The following is a 19,159-nucleotide window of genomic DNA, read 5'->3' on the forward strand; positions in this document are numbered from 1 at the left end:
TTCTGGACATGTATGCTAATTGCGTAAATTGTTGACGCTATCTCGAGTAAAATTTGCCTCGTCGGTAAACAAAATACTTTTCGAGTTATCGATTTGTATTTCAACAGTTGCAGAACTTCAAGCAAGGGGGGACCGTCTCCTGGGTCTAGATGTTGAACTGGCTATTTATAATAAGGGTAAAAATTGTTAGATGTTCTTCAAATCATCGAATGCGAAATTCCGATTCACTTAATAATAATAATAATAAATAATAAAAATAATAAAATAATAATAATAAATGATTTCACCAATATCAGAGTCGTGTTGGGTAGATTTTTCGTAGCTGGTACGAATACAATTAGTGAACCTATTTCGTAAAGATTACGAAAAGTCGCGCTAATTGATTTGAGATCTGGAATCACAAGATTCCAGATCACAATGGCTGTAGCATTACCATTACATATACCGAAAATGAATACCATATCAGCGAATTCCTCTGTTGTAAATAGGTACGTCATTATTTCAATGACAAACCGAACACGTTTAAACTAAAATTCACAGAAAAACTTCGCTAACGACGGAACAATTCACAATAACAATGTACTTAATGTACCATACAGAACGGTTTAAAAACTAACACAGCACTATTCATTTTTAATCAGCTGTTGCTATTTTATTCCGGACTTGGAAATAATTTTTCAAATATTTTACTGTATTTCTCTCGTAAATAAAAAAAAATTGTTATCTAAGTAATATTTATTTATTTCCCAGTAAGTTATATTTATTTGTTCTTTAATTCCCAGTTTTTTTTTTTAATTAGTAACAGTAAGTTTTCTTTTTACAAATTTTACATATCACCAAAAAGTATTTGGATTTTGTTTACATTAGATAAGTACTTTTCCGATCAATGTAGTAATGTACCGATTGTAATAAAATTCGAATTTTTCTAACTGATCTTTGTTTTATTCAACTATCTTAAACTATTTTGTTCAGAATTAAATTTTCTATAAGTATTTTTTTAAAGTTTTCTGTGTTTATTACATATTAAACAAAGTTATCATACGTCAAAAATCAAAAACAGGATTTTTCCCCAATTTATTTGATTTCACCCCAGATTTCTCAAAAAACTAATACAGATACGATTCTGTGACCTATATTATTCGCCTTTTCAGGTCAAACATTATAAGAAATCACAAATTGTGCCCCTTAATTAAGATCCTAAAAATTTCAGTACGACCTCATTTCACCAGGTTAGGTGAAATCAGAGCGAAATCTTTTACTTGCCTTAACTCGCAAACAAAGCATTTAGGACATATATTTAATTAATCTTTTCCATTATTCTCAGGAGTAGAATAGGTTATGAATATTCCTGGAGAACTTCGTGATACACTTTGTAACAGAAACCACAACAGTGAACAAAATTAAGTACCATGGAATATTTAAAAAAAAAATTAAAAATTGTATTATCACCAAAATGAATAAGAAATTTAACCTGTGAAATTATAAATACATAAAACTAAAAAGAAAATAGAACGACCAAACTCCTAACAATTTTTCTAAATTTAAACTATATTAAAAATTTGTGTTACAGTTTCCCAAGTACATTATTTAACACACTTGGGACGTTTTTTAATGTACTTGTAACAATTTTACTTAATTTCTAGTGAAGTGATTAGTTAAACGTGTTATGACCATTTTCATATTATAACAGGACTAGACTAACGGATTTCTTCCAATTACGAAGAAAGAAAGAGAAAATAATAATGAAGAGAAGAATCCATAAAGAACTAAATGGGATTTTTTTCTCAGAATAATAGGTTCGTTTAACTTTGTCATAGAGTCAATGGGACCTTCAAAAACTGATTTTCGACCAGAAGGGTTCCAGAGCAGAATAAGAATTTATATCAAAACGTAAGGGCGAGGAAGTTGAACATTTTTTATGCTTTAACATTTAAAGAGATGAAGCGGGTACTGTTTCTGCAGCCAAGGGATATAAATACTGCTAGGGATTAGCGGAGATTGTCAGTAGTTCTGCGAGGTTGTATTCGACGCATTCGTGAGAACAAGCGATAACAGAGTATTTTCTCAAACCCGATTTCAACCCGGTTGTGGTGACAGAGATATCGGTAAGCGTGTGGTAACAACGCTTGAAGAGTACGTCACGATTATTTCAGCGTGGTCAGTGGGAGGAAGTTGAGTTATTGGTAAATAATAGTGAAAGTGACAGTTTTCTACTCATTCATAGTGTAGGGCAGTTCTACTGTAAAAAGTATTAATATTTGCAGTTAGTGAATTGTATGAACTTTAGACTGTTCTATTGTTATCTTGTTAATGCAATTTATATCAGTTTCTACCAGTCATTTTAATGTTTTTAGTAAATTGGATTATATTCTGGTTTTTATAATTCAACTGACAAACAAATTTTGTCCTTTTTTTTTATTTATTTATTTTTGTCCTTTTTTTCCTTTTTTGTATGTTTTATATATAGATATATGTATTGTAATTATTGTTTTTATTATTTATATTTATCTTGTTTTTATATCTCTAGTGTAATAAATTGTATCTATAAAATTTTTTAGTTTGTTAATTTCTCAATAAACTAGTTAAACTGCGAATACGCGACAATATGTTATATAAATTTTAGTATACGAAATTTTGTAAGCCAACCGTTTACTTTTGTTTTTTGTTTTTTATTACTGTTGGATTTTGTTATTACTTTATTTTTTTTTTTTATTTTATCACTTTGCACTTTTTTAAATTACGCAATTTTCATTTTTTTTTTTTTTTTGTAAAATAAATTCAATTTTCTGAATAAGTAGTGTATAATATATAATTGTTTCAATAGTACGAAAAAATATAAGAGTATATGCCGCTTGAATTTATCTCGAAGTTCATTAAAACTAAGAGTCCGCAGGTAAGAGTCGGCAGGGCAAAGTCAACGAAATATGTTACATTTTTAAACATGACCTAACCTAAAAGTTAAAATAAAATGAAGAAAACAATTTTTTTTAAATAAGCGTGAAAACATTATATTTCAGTTTCATTGGATTTGTAATAAAGAATACTTTCAAAAAATACCTCGAATTTTTTTACACAACCTTTTTTTTCCATTTGATGAACCGCAGAACTGGAATATGTCACATTTTTCTCAAAAAGTTCGCTTTACAAATCGCGCCGCTAGGTAGCAGTATTTGATAATATTAGGTAGTGTACAATAAACTTGATAATGTCCTTGAAATAATAAAATTTAAAAGAAAATATACTACAGCTGGTTTTAGTATTAAATGCTCTTATGTAAATAAAAGTACTGAACATGAAACAATTTTTTTAATTCTCATCAATTCATTAAAAAAAATAAACGTATTAGTTTACAAGATTATAGCTGCTAATAAAACACAAAAAACAAGAACAGTAGAAAAGTGTTGCAAATGTAGTAACAAAGATTTGTTACACAAAATAGAAATAAATTCGATCTGTAAAATTTTTATTTTAAAATTATAGTTATTTGATGGATGGAGAAATAAAAAAAGTTCATTTAGTAATAATATAAAAAATGTGTTCACGGATACGATAAAAATCGAGGGTTACGGTTACTCGTACAAAGTAATAACTGCAACATTACATCACGGATCGAAGATCCGTGAAGGTCATTATACTAGTTTTATTAAAAAAGGAAAAAATATAATATGAAGTGAATAATATGAATATCAACAAAAACAACTGCTAAGAAATTAAAAAAAAATGTATAATTGTTTGTTGTAGGAAGGCAATAAATTTTAATAATAAAAACGTAAGATAACAATCAGTAATTCATAAAAAATGTAAAAGAATAGTTTAACGAAACGCAGTGATATCGAAAAAAAAATTACAATGAAATTGTAAACCGGACGGTAAGAGTCTTGCAGATATCGTTTCTTCTGCTCAAAAAACAAATATTTCTGTAATATAAATAAAGCTGTTTTTAACAAAATATTACATTTCTATTATCAACATCTGTCAATTAAAAATTTTGTTAAAAAAAATACATGTTAATTACATGTAATAGACAGTAGATATAAAATAATAGATAATAAACAATATTTAAGCGTCCATATAATAGCAACAAATAGAAGAAAAATTGTTGCAAGTCTCTTACCGGTCCTATTTCATTACAACAAACAAACAATGAATAATCATAAAAATTGTATTATTTTTATACATGTATTATGTATACATGAAATCGGGTCGGTAAGAGTTTTGTAACATTTTTTTTTCTTTTTTTTTGCTTATTGTATAGAACGGCTGAACATTGATTGTTTATTATCTATTATTGTATATCTATTGTATCTTACGTATATTTTTAAACAAAATTCTAAATTAATAACAGATTTTGATAATAGAAATGTAGTGTCTTAACTTTTTTGATCTCAGTACCATTTTGTAAAAAAACAGTTTTATTTATATTACAGAGATTTTTGTTTTTTGAGCGGGAGAAATGATATCTTTCTTTTTCTGTTTAGCCTCCGGAACCACCATAAAGGTATTACTTCAAAGGATGAATGAGGATGATATGTATGAAAGAAATAATATCTGCGAGACTCTTACCTTAACAGTTTACAATTACATTGTAATTTTTTTTAGATCTATCTTACATTTCAACTTTGAAGCAAATTATAAAGTATATATCAAAGTGTATTTTATTTTTAACGTTTTACAAATTTTTATTTAATTATTTCTAATTATTTTATAGATTATCTACTGATTATGACATTTGATCATTTGAAATAAGCATTTAGTTAAAAGTTTAATTATTTTTGTTATCTTAAAAGCCAATTAAATTAATTATCTTGGGTAAATATAACCAAAACACGGCTACCAAGCCGTGTTTTAATACTGGTTAGAAAGAAATGAGCGAGTAAATTCGTGCAAAATGTATATACTTAAAATATATAAAACAGGTAGCTTGTAAGTTGAGATGCATTGCATAAAAATATAATTAGGCTATAAACTTTTATGGTACTTGGTTGTAACATTTACTTATCAGTTTTAGCGAAGGATATTAAATTTCACTTATTTAATCGTTAATTTAAGGATGTGGTGAGGGTAGCTGAATTTAAGTTAGAGAGATAACCCTTACCTAACACTACTTGTATCATATTGGATTTTCGGTCTAAGTTGTTAAATTATGCTGAAATTTAACAGCGTAGGAAATAGATTATGAGAGGGACCACTTAACCCTACTTTTAGTTTTGCTGTTCTTATCACTTCATAAAAAGAAAAGGAAAAAGTAATTATGTAGAACTTTATCTTCGTTTATTCACTGTTATATTCATATTGTTAAGAATTATAAATTATGTCTAAGTTAAAATTTATATTTTAATAAAATCTTGAAAAAGTTTTATTCCTTAACATTTTAAGAAATCATTTTTTTTCTTTATTATTGCAATCTAAGGAAAATAAAGAAAATGTGTTACTGATCTTTACACACTTTACAAAACGCCTTTATGCAATCAAAAGAAAGGTTCTTCAGTGAATGCAAAGAGAGAAAGAGAGAGAGAAGATAATCAGAATTAATCTATTCTGAGAAAAGGATAAATGAATATGGCTCACAGTAATACTTCACTCATAAAATTTTCTAACATTTATTTTTAAGTTTTGCACAAAATATTTCCTCATTCATGTTAAATTAATAAAACAGATGGAGAAAAATAAAGGTAATTATGACAACAAACACAGATAAACTTGTTCTTGCGATGTTGGTTACTGAGACTTGTAATAATTAAAATTAATATTATTATAATGTTATATTTATTTTATATATTCTAAAGAATTTGATTGTTAATTTTTCTTCAACTAGTTCTGTAAAATTAAATTGTATTTCATTTATTTTTTAGTTATTTTCTATAGTTAAATCCAATTTATTACCTGTAATTTTTAAAATTATCAGATTTATTCATATTGCAATTATTTTTATATTTGGTTTAAATTTTTCGTTTCATGCGATTCTTGCAATATATATAATAATCTAATCTTGATTAGTATAGTTAAGCACGGTTAGATCAAAGGTTATCGCACCTCCGAGCGAAAAATACCGAATCCCGACGTGGATGCCGCACTCGGGGTGTCCCCTTTACAGGCATTGGCATAAAGACCGAGTCCCGGCTCTCGGAGTGGGAACCCAGGGACAGCATAGCCGGACCTGGCCGATCCTACGCTGGGGGTTTCAGGCGGGCGCAAAGTGAGATCGACCGGCGGGCCGAGACGTGGAAGCCCGTTAGAGTAAAGGATATTCCCCTGGGCTGTGTAATACTTAACTGCAGCATCCGGCCCGGGGGGAGAAGAAAAAGATCATATACTTGTTTGATTACTTGCAATGAGTGTTCGTTATGAAAGAATCGCAAAATTAAATCATTTACAGTTTCATTTCTAAACTGTACCGAAAAAAATGATCAACTATATAATGAAAAAATAACAAAATATAGTTTAGGTGAGAAATCTTTGTGAATAATAGATCTATCTGTTATCTTCAAAACTAAAAGAAGAATTATTTAGAATGAAGATGTGCGTAAATAATTAATAATATGATGTAAAGCCGATGTACGTCGTGAAGTGGAAGCCTTTCGGTCTTTCATTAAGACGTACGGCTTCAAATCCCGGTCAGGTATGACAATTTTCATTTGTTACAATTTTCATAATCATTCATACAAGCTTCAAGGTTTGTTAAACTAATTTATCAAGAAAAAAAATAATAAACTAAAAATGTACCTAGTGTGTGCAAGATTCATTATTTTTTTTAAAGTTTGAATGCGCAAAGCGAACTACTAAAAAAAACCAAATAAAAATAGATATAGAAAATTAAATGAAACACTTATAGCTCAGGTCATAGTAATCCAAACCAACAAGAGGTAGAAAAATATATCAAATTTGTGCTTGGTTCAAATCTCGTTAATGAATGATATTTTTCATACGCTACAAATTTCCATTCCATATTTCCACGCGAAACCTTTGAGATTACGAAAGTAGTGAGCCTGATTCAATTACTATTATTTCTGCAGTTTTTCTATCAATCAAAATAAATAAAAAAATGATAGACGTAAAAAAGTAATGCTTGTTGAATAAAAGCAAATTGCTTTTTTAAACATTTTGTTTCCATGTTATTCAGTTTATTTTCATAAAAAAGAGAAATCAAGAATAAACATTAAAAAAAGAAGCTCGGACCCAAATTACCTGAAGGAAATTCAGCTAGCGTATACTCGATCTGTAGCGGGTTTTACGCACGTTCGATTCCCAATAAGGGTCTGAATTTTTATAGCGTGACCCAACTACTACTTTGGAAATCAGTTTCTCAAAAAAATACGTTACCATTAATGTATCAATTCTATTTTCTCTTACTCTTCTTTTTTTTAAGGATTTTCGCTTTTCGTTTCTTTTTTTCTTTTTATTAAGTAAATTTTCTTCTTTCTATATCTTCTTCTAGTTCTATTTTACTTTTAAGATTATATCCGTATTTAAATACAAGTCTCTTCAATTTTTTTACATATCAGTTTGCTCTAAAGTTTTATGTAGTACTATAAAGAAGATATAATTATTTACCTTTTCCACGGATTAAATTTTAAAGTTTAATCTTTATGTCTTTCTGAAAAAAAACTTAAAAACAACATAATTTCCATTGTTATTATCACAGTTATTTATTTATATAAATTCTTATTAAAACTGAAATATATTAAGATTAAATTAAAAAAAAGAAGAATAATACATGGACGGGTAGTTTAACAGTTTGACAAATAAAGCATAACGATAATTAATTATGCAAAAATCAATCTTAAATCTACTTTTTATTTTTTTAAACAAAATAAAAATGATTGGCATTTTTATTCGAACACTAACAGATTTTTAAAATGATATAATTTAATTCCCCAATGAATATAGAGAGAAAAGGTAATACAAAAGTATAATCCAATTCATTTACCAATTTGCCAGACAAATCAATTTTAGTCAGGGGAAGATAATTTAAATTCAATAGGTCACTGCCAATTTAAATAAAAGAAAATAATATATATATATATATATACACACACGCGCCCGACCGTGCACGCGCGCACACACACACACACACACAAACATTTATTTGAATTTGTAATAAATGGATTCATATTTACTAAATATCATCTATTACACTAATATTTCAACGAAACATAAATTTTAGTTATATACTCTAAACTCAACGTCAAAAACAAACAATCTCTAAACATTATAGTAACAATAGATGTATAAAATGATTGTTCTGCAAAGTTAAACGTTAATATTTACAACATATTGTAATACTGTTGATTCAAAGATCAAAGTCAGATATAATCATACTTTACCTATACATAAATTATTTCCTTATATTTTTTTTTATAAATAATAAAATTTGAAAATATTTTCTAACTTAATAAAAACAATTATAAAAATTAAAAAATCAAGATTGCCAAAAAAAAAAAAAATAGAAAAATAAATTGAACTTAAAAAAACGACAATAAATCAAACTAAAAAAATAACATAAAAAGGGTATGGAAATAAAGAACAAAACATCGTTATGCAATATTTAATTAAATAAAGTAATGGTTGACTACTCAACTTTCAAATATTTTAATTTTTTTTAAATATATTTTTCATATTATAGAAATAGAGTTTATAATTATAGGCATTTAAGATTATCTAATGATTAAGTTCTCTTCAGGTCTTCATCGATAAAATTTTGTCCTTCAACGAAAATTATTAAATACAGTAGGGGGACTCTTTAATATAGAATAACTACCATTCAGAGCGTTTTAATATAGGACAATCTCTATTCAGATCTCCCAACTGCATTTTACTATTTTTTTTGATGAATAAAATTTTCTTATCGATGTAAGTGAAAAATTCACGATTCAAAAACTTTTGGATATAACGTATTTTACGTACCTTTCAATTTATTTATTTAATTGGCGTATTCTAATCAAAACCTACCGATTTCTCAGCGGGTGAGTTCCTCGAAAGACGTTTTATCGTGCGGATCATACAGAAATTATTATATTCCAGCAAAATTTGCTGGAGTTTTGTTATTAGTTTCTTCTTCAAGTTTGGAACAATATTATTACTAAGAGATGTTTGATCAGCTTCCTTACTTGTTTTACTTCCTTACTGATATAAGGAAGTAAAATATAAAAATTGGTGATTGACAACAGGTGTTAGCAACAAACTTACTATGCGATGGTAAACTTGACGTTGAATCTTAAACGTAGGCATAACATTCATTTCCTTCTAAAATTTGTTTACCACCGAAAGAAGTCATTCGAAATAAAGTGCTGAATTTTCAAACATTATTAATAAAATGTTTTTACAAAGGATGAGATCATAAAACTAAACTGTTGATTGGTTCTGGTAGCTCATTAAGTGTACGAAGTGAAACTTTCCAACCAAAACAACACATGCCAGATGCTTCATCGTTTCGTTTTTTGCAAAACAATAATTGCATATTTTAATTACTGCAACAATTTTTAAATCATTACTATTAATATAAACCCAAATAAAGATCATATTCAAAAGCAAATCCGAACTTTAAAGGGACTTTTTTTATTGTATCGCATCGTAAAACAGATCCTCATGTCTTCCATAGTCTCACGTAAACGCGATGTAGAGATTCGCCTCGGATCTCTATATTTTTTAACAATGTTACATCTCTTCCGTTTTGGCATGATTTTAGAAAAATAACTCAATAAATACCGCCCAAATAGATAAATCTATATATATAAAAATGTTAAGTTCGTTTGTGTACGCTTCAAAAACTCTAAATGTTCTGCAACGATTGAGCTCAAATTTTAACACGATATATAACCCGCATCAAAGATTTTTTTCATCTATTTTTGATAAATCTATCTATCTATTTTTAATTTGTACATTTTTAATTTAATGTAAACAAAGGAAAACCAATCAGATCAATGCAAGATGGCCGCTGTCAAACACAACGACCAAATTTCTTTGAATTATATTTAACAGCTAAAACATCTGTATTTTATTATTAAAAAAACACGATAAAAAAAATTTTAGCACGATATATAACCCGCATCAAAGATTGTTTTCATCTATTTTTAATAAATCTATCTATCTATTTTTAATAAATCTATCTATCTATTTTTAATAAATCTATCTATCAATTTTTAATTTGTACAGTTTTTTTAATAAATAAGAGGCTAATAAATCAGATGGAAATGTAAACAAAGGAATACCAATCAGATCAATGCAAGATGGCCGCTGTTAAACACAACGACCAATCACAAAGAGCCCGTATGGTCGTTGCCAATGTAAACAAAATCACAACTGATTAAGTAACAAATTTCTTTGAATTATATTTAACAGCTAAAACATCTGTATTTTATTTAAAAAAAAAAAAAACAAAAAAAACACCAAAACAAAAAGGAAAGCCACCAAGAAGGATGACTTACAGTAAATAAATTAAAACACCCAACTTTCTTATAGCCCAAATAGACTTAAGACTATGCAAACAAAAAAAGTCGAAATAATTAAATACACAGAAAATAATATCCCTACATAATGACCAAAAAATCCTTTGTTAGGTTAAATATTCACTTTTGTCTGAATTTACAGAAGGCATTTACAACGAAGCATTGATAAATATTGAAGACAAGTGTTTAGCTAATGCAAATAAAGTTCTTAGTCAATTGGTAATGCCAGCATCCACCCGAGCTGCGATTGCTTCATTTGATATGGGTTTACGCCGTGAACAGAGTTACATTGGTGATCTTCAGTCATATGTCCAATTAGACATTCCCAAATTAACGCGTGAACAGAAAGGCATTTATGATCGCATAATGTAAATGATAAATGATGGGACGTTGGAAGGACCTTCTTCTTGGATGCGCCAGGAGGAGCTGGGAAAACATTCCTCATTAGATTGATTCTAGCAACGGTTCGATCAAAAAATGACATAGCCTTCGCTCTTGCTTCGTCTGGAATAGCTGCGACATTGTTACCAGGTGGAAGGACTGCGCATTCAGCTCTGAAGTTGCCATTAAACATGCAAATCATCGAGACTCCCACGTCCAATATTTCCAAAGCATCCTGTATGGGAAAAGTATTACAAAAATGTAAACTCATTGTTTGGGATGAATACACGATGGCACATAAAAAATCGCTTTAAGCTCTTGATCGATCGTTACGAGATTTGCGTGGAAACGTTCAACCATTCGGGAATGCTTTGATATTGCTCGCAGGAGATTTTAGACAAACATTGCTTGTAATTTCTCGATCGACACCAGCAGACGAAATAAATGCTTACCTGAAATATTCAACACTGTGGCGATACGTACGTACATTGCAGTTAACTATGAATATGCGTGTCCAGTTGCAGAATGATCCATCAGCTGAGGTATTCTCACAATAGTTACTGGACACTGGAAACGGACAGCTGCCAGTCGATGAGACGTCTAGACGAATATCATTTCCTGATAATTTTTGTAATTTAGTATCATCGAAAGAAGAACTGATCGAAAAAGTATTTCCTGATATTCAAATTAATCATAGAAATCACGATTGGCTCAGTGAACGAGCTATACTTGCCGCAAACAATAAAGATGTCTATCGACTTAATAATGTTATTCAATCCAGCATTCAAAGTGAGGAAATTACATATAAGCCGATAGACACCGTTGTGGTGCAGATGAAGTAGTTAATTATCTAACGGAATTTTTAAACTCACTTGATCTGCCAGGGATGCCATCACACATATTAAAATTGAAAATAGGTGTGCAAATTATCCTGTTGCGGAATATTAATCAGCCAAAACTCTGCAACGGCACGAGACTTGCAGTTAAGAAATTGATGAATAACTTAGTGGAAGCAACGATTTTAACGGGGCCTTTCAAAGGTGAAGATGTCCTCATTCCTCGAATACCCATGATCCCGACCGATACACCATTTCAATTTAAAAGATTGCAATTCCCAATTCCATTGGCATTTGCAATCACAATCAATAAAGCTTAAGGTCAATCTTTAGAATTGTGTGGTTTAGATTTAGATGCGGATTGCTTCTTACATGGACAACTGTATGTGCGTGTTCCCGAGTCGGCAAACCAGATAGCCTTTATATCTACGCAGACAGTGGAAAAACAAAAAAAAATATTGTATATCCACAAGTACTGCAAAATTAAACTTCTATGAAACCTATGCTTTGTTTTGTTTCTCATTATTCATCCATGCAACCACAATGTGCCACAGCGAGGCGTGACGGATACAGCTAGTAAATAAATAAATTTGAATATTCAAATATTTATCGCTGAATAAATACCGCCAAAATCATTCTCTAAAAAAATGATGGTGCTTGGTTTGTTTGTTTGTTGTAAGTGCTCACATTTTTATTTAGCTTCTATTGGCGCAGACCGGACCAATGGTTTTGCGCCGGGTGCCTGCCCACAGCTCCAAGTGGTTCCCTCCACGCTAAAAGTCCGCTAGAAACAGTACGTTGTCAATTGATTTACAGATTATTTAATTTAATTTCTAAGCGTAAATTGTTTTAACTTATATTTATTTTATAAATTATAATTATCAAATACAAATACCGCCAAAACAGATAGATAAATAAATAAATAAATTTGAATAATCAAATATTTATCGCCTATCAAAGAACCAATATATCATATTACCTGAGAAATCGAGTAAAACTGCATTAAACTAATTAAACGATCCTAATCAAAGAAACGAATTAAAATTGTCTGATATTCAATAATTAAGACTTATCGTCAGCTTACTCTCTCATCATTAAGTAGACTGAAGAATTTAGCGCAACATAGCTGAGAGCCAATATACTATGTAAAACGTTGTTGCCTGAGCGCAAAATATCCGCTGCCTAGTGGAGAGTCAACATGACTACGTGTGAGGCAATAAAGCATCTTTTAAACGTGTTTGTTTTATTGTTGTTTTTAATGTTTTTTCGAGACGAAATATATCTGCAAACCTTCTCAGTTATACCACGAAATATGGGTAGAAATTTAGTTGCGATTGATCGGGTAGGTTTTTTGTTTATAATGAACAAAAAAATAAAAATAAAACCCTTCCTGTTTACAGGAATACTAATACTCGTAGTATAGATTATTTTATTTTATTTAACGAAAATTAATTTTATTATTTTTGCAATATTATTCATTCGATTGATTTGAATTTTTCAGTTCAAATCCAGCTAATATAGTGATAGATCTTCACAGTTCACATGATTGAACATGAATGAAATGGAGGGAAGATGATGGCATACAAGTGATAATAATTACAGTATCCGGACAAAGCACGGTAAAATTTTATCAGATACATACGATATTTTCTTTTCTAAGTGTTATACTAAACATATTCCATAAAATTACCTTATATATTAATAGCATTTTTTTTTTGCAATAAATATTAATTTTCTTATTTTATAACAAAATTTTGCAATGATTAACGATTTAAAATGCGATTAACTGAGTAACTTACTTTATCACACGTTATTCTCTTCTATGAATATTTGTTACGATAGTAAGTTAAGAGTACTCTAAATTTATTCTCATCGATTTACAGCAACATATGTCGAGGTAGGAAATGATATAAGATGACAAGAAATTGCCGAAAGGTAAAACTAACAGTTAACATTATGGATAATTTACTTAAACATTCTTTTCCGATCTTCAACAAGTGTATTACATGAAAATAATCTAAAATGAATTTAGTGTCAGTAGAATTTTTGGTGGTATACTACAAAAATTGGATTCAGTTCAATCTGATTATAAGAAATCTTCTTTAAAGGCGACTGCTTCATTGAATGCTAGGATTTTTTAAAATATTTATACTGTTATAATACAAAAATAATTTAATTTAAAAACGAAATCGTTTTTAGTTTTTTTATCGACTGTCATAAAAAAACAAAAACAACACAAAACAATTTTAAGAAAACGTCATTTAAAATTTATTTATTTAAATTCAAAGAATTGTAAATTGTTTCATAAAGACCACATTAGATCAATTATCTACTAATGAGAGACCACATCTATATTACAATACATAACAAACGTTAATCATGGTTGTTTAAATTACACATTTTTTTTTTTTTTTTTTTTTTAATAATAAAAACTCCAAAATAATGATCAAGTTTTAGTCTGACGATGAAGAAGTCACATTTATGATAAATTAAAGTAGAAGCAACACAACATTGGTTGGTTGAAAACTGGGTCTCTATAATGATTCAAGTTGTACTTAACTTCCCGACAACTCTTTGATTAATGTTACTTCACCAACTGAAGAACGAAGAAACCAGCAACGCTACTAGTCAACATGATGAAAACTTTGACTACAAAAACATTCAATTTATAGAGAATCCTTCTTTTGTAAAACATTTCCCCCTTTCTATATTTTACAATATTCATGAACAACTTTCAGCGTGAGAATAAAATGCTATTAGGTAGATGCTAGCTAACATATTGCCTAATAGAACCAAAAGAAGGGGAGGAAAGCATTTAAAAAAAGCTGAAGGTCGTTTGTTTTCATTAATTTTCTCAAGGGAAAAAAACAAGAAAAATGAAGTTTAGTTTAAAAGAGTTCAACATGTACGTTGTATTATGATAAATAGGATTCGAAATAAATCATTACTAATTGATACTGTCCTTCTAAAAAGTACTGTAAAATAATTTATTATTTAAGAAAGAAAAAAAATCTCATTTATATTCTTTATTCTACCTCATATTTTATTTTGTAAAATAACAAGATAATATTTTCTAATTGCAGCAAATCTAATAAGATCTGTTTTAATAACATAATTTGTAAAAGCAATTACATACATTTTTGTACGTACTGAAAATTACCTTCGGTTAATTTCTTTTAAAAAATATTTTATTATACGTCACATGTTGTCATATTTTAATAAAGTATAAAGTTGCATAATATATTTGTGAATATAATATCAGATTTGGATCAACAAATGACCCAATATAAAACAGACCAGATGAATGGTGTTAATATATTTTTCGTCACAGATTCATTCACCAAATGACAGAGGATTAAATAATTCTGTACTTTATACTATTCGCATGATGGGTAAACTTCTACCAAAAAACCAGAGTGGGAAAAAAGGAATAAAAAAAAAGAAAAAAATTGTTGGGTCAGGAGAAAATATTATTAATCCTCATAACATTTTAACAGAAGACTGTTAGCTCAGGAGATTCTTCAAAGCTGATTCAGACAGCAGATTCTCATCCCATCAATAATCTAAATGGATATTTGGGCAAGACAAAACTAATTAGTAAGTGTGAGTTTACTACCTTAAATAAAAAGCTGCTACAAAAATTTTTTTTTCCAACAAATTAAAAAAAAATTCCCGATAATAATATTAAACTTCTCCCTTTTTTCAATTGCCCTGGAGCGTAATGATATATTCAAAGAATTATATTCGGGATATTTCCCTTGAGAGCTCGTTAATCAGTTTCGGTGTGAAGAGATTGTCTCCCTCTGAAATTGAGTTTTTTGTGTTCTCTCTGAAAATACTTCATCCAAATTGTTCCTTTTTGTTTTATGCTTTTCTCCTTTTTCTTCATTCCTTCTGTTAGTGAAACTGGGCTTTCGCTAAATATTTGCTCCATTATTTTTTCACATGCAGGACAGTGCATGAATCCTTGGTTTTTACAATGAATCCTTGTGTTTTACGTAGTTTAGTCGAGGCAACTCTACCTCTAAACCTTTCTAGGAAATATACATCCAGCAGTTATACAAAAATATATCTATCATGGGTACAGTTCAGGATTCAAACGCTTCATTCTTCCATTACACAGTACGATGTGTTTTTTTAAGATATTAGTGTCATTTGTATTAAATAAATTCTGTAAATAATATTTTCTAGTACTGTTAGAATGACTACTTCAACAGTGAATAATAAGACAATATTTCTAGTGGTGATATCATTCATAAACTATTAGCTAGATACGCTACCACGTCAGTAGTGGCTCGAAAGGTGCAGTAATCCGATCGCCTTATAAGACATTTTTTATAAAATCAAATAATTGCATATTATAAAGTTGATTCGCAAAAAAATTAATTATAACCTGTAGGCATAAGTTATTACAGTTTTTTTTTCGTCTTAATTCAGAATGCTTTAGTACTTAATATGTTTTATTGTTAGAGGAAAGTATATAATTTTGTAGAATAGTATTAAATTTTAAAGGGCTAACGTTTTTGCTTACTCATTTCAATCATTATACGCTTTTTGTTGAGAGGTATGTAGTTTAATTATTATCCATTTTTAAACACATTGGTATTCCTAAAATAAGTAGCTCATTACTTAAGACATTTTATTTAAATTTGTTTTCTAAATCATACCAATCCTTTAGGCAGAATATTTGTTAAATCTTAACTTATTATATTAATTTAATAATACCAACAGAGATTTTTCGTTCTTGAAGGTGTCAATTTTATATATCAATTAGGTATCATTTAAAACTTCTGTTTTTAACACTAATTTCTTCTAACTTCGTTTTAAAAATAATTTAACCTTAAAATCGTACGTTAGCTCTTATTTTCAAGATCGAACAATATGTATAGTAATAGGAATTTTTGTTTAAAAACTGGTAAATTTCATTTTTACGGTTGGCAAACCTGTCTGAAACCACTATTGCTGTCTTTTCAGGATTTTTTTGTCTGATGTATTGTTAGGTCTCATTTTTGTTGCAATACTTGTCCGTGAATCTTCGTAGCTGGTTAACTGGAAAGAAACGCTAAATGAACTTTGGTGTACCGATGATATGGCGAGAACCAAAAAATAGTGTAAATGACTTATTTCTTCATGACATCACATTTACTGCATGTTATTTCAGAGAAAGACGTCCACTGTAGAATATCTGAACCTTTCATCAGCTACTCGGTCCGTTTCACGTGCTAATGGTCTTCCAGTGCCTGTGCCTCCATAAGAATATGAACTGCTGTTAGATGACGATCTAACAGAAGACTGAACTGCTGTTAGAAGACAGATCAACAGACATTTTAGGTGAGTCTACAACGTTACAAGATCCCAACTTTGATCGACAAAATGATTCGAGTAAGCCACACAGACTTACACAGGGTGATCGATATTTAACCTATCTAAAGACAATGCCGAACTCTTAGTATCTACGCTTAAGTAATGGAATCTTTTGTCTCCTGATGTTAATTATAGTTTTTACAGAGATGTATAAAAGGGTTTTATGTCATATTTTAAAAAGGAAAACAGTCTTGTTGCATGCTGTGATATGAGTGGTTTGATGAAAGTTTTAATGTAGGGTATAAACCTGAAGAATGGAGGCTATTCATAGATGCAACAAAATTGAGCTAGAAGCTGTCTTGCTTTATAGTGGCAATTCCTTTGTGCCACGCTGAGCATCTGGTAAAAGTATAACCAAACAGAAGAATATGCTCTGAAGAAAAAATCTTATAAACAATTCTCTCGTTGACAGAAGTAAAATCATACTGGTTTCTTTGCATATCAAAGTAGCTTTGATGAAGAATTTTGTAAAGGCAATGGATAATGATTGTAAGGGGTTTAAATATCTTAAAGGAAAATTTCTTCAACTGAGTGCTGCCAAAGTCAAAGAAGATATCTTTTTTGGCCCTCAATCAGAAAGCTGATGGATGATGGAAATTTAAAAAATGCATTTAACTACAATGAGAAAGAGGCTTAGGAGGCTTTTGAAAAAGTAGTTGAGAGATTTTTAGACAATAAAAGAGTTGAAAACTGCGTTGAAAATATAAATAAGGAGCTTTTGGGAAAATACAATAAGTTAGGATGCAATATTTCTTTAAAAATTCATTTCCTCCTGTCGCATTTAAATTTCTTCCCTGAAAACTGTGGAAAAGTACGTGACGAACATGGTGAAAGATTTCATCAAGACATTGCCGCCATGGGGAAGAGATATCAGGGAAAATGTGACGTGTCTATGCTTGCAGATTACTGCTGGACATTAGCAAGGAATGTTTCAAATCAAGAGTGCAAGTGGCAAGCTAAAAGAAAGCGTTCGGAACATAAAAACAATCAATTAAAACAGTAATGATAAATTTTAACTTAATTAATTTTCTTTTCTTTATCTGTGTAAAATTAATTTCTTTAACAATTTAAACACTTTTTAAATATTTCTTCGCTAAATTAATTTTTATACAATGTTATTTCCTATACTGAAGATCGTTTACCTATATACTAAGAACAGTATATCAATAAAGCATCCATATCAGCTCATTTTAGTCGGAAACAAAATACTTTCTTTTTTTTTGTTACCTAATGTTATCAATTACTTTTTCTACCTACGCCTATACATACATTCAATGGGGGACTATCGATGGGATTATATGCATATTTTTATTTTCTTTAACCAGTTTTCCAGTTACTGCGGGGTCTGCGTGCCTGTGTGTGCATAGAAAAATGTAATTACTTCTACCGGCTTGGCAGGCCTGACATAGCTGCAGATGTATTGGCAATGTAAGTGTAAATGTTCGATAAACATTTAGTCTGGAACAGACTCAGGTTGACCAAGTATGATTAATATAATTCAACTAGCAACGAACACGGGTATCCATTGTCTAGCATTAAATCCATATAAAAGCCTTTACAAGAAGTCAAACCTTAAAAATTTAGATTTCAAAAATAATAATAGTAATGTTTAATAATAATTATTTTTCTAATATTAGCAATACAGAACTTTCTAATTTTTACAATACTAAGCTAAATATTTAAATTCATTTCAATAAATTAATCGAAGCGTAGTGCTTTATATTTGAACTCAATGGAATTTAACCATAAAATATAATTTTAAAAAAGAAATAAGACTTGTTACAAAAAGTTAAAGTATAAATTAATTTATTTAAAAGGATAAATCCATACAAAATATTCAATAACCGTTATTTTAGGTAAAAAAAGCCCAAAGTGATTTACTGTTGCTTTCTTGTACGGTAAAATTACGGCCCATAGCTTATAAAACCACAGAAATGCAACTGACATCTAGCTATCCTGTATTCTATGTCGTGTTAACCACATGGACTAATGTATTCTGCAAGTAATTACTCAAAGGTAAAGTAAACCAGACTGGTTTCTATTAGTGTAAATCAAGTTGCTGTACATACGTCACAATCACTTCAAGTCAGGAAGTGTGCATAGCAAGAAATTAATTTACCCGTTTCTATCAAA

The sequence above is a fragment of the Lycorma delicatula genome, chromosome 7 (assembly GCF_047948215.1).
Source record: "Lycorma delicatula isolate Av1 chromosome 7, ASM4794821v1, whole genome shotgun sequence".
NCBI lineage: Eukaryota > Metazoa > Arthropoda > Insecta > Hemiptera > Fulgoridae > Lycorma > Lycorma delicatula.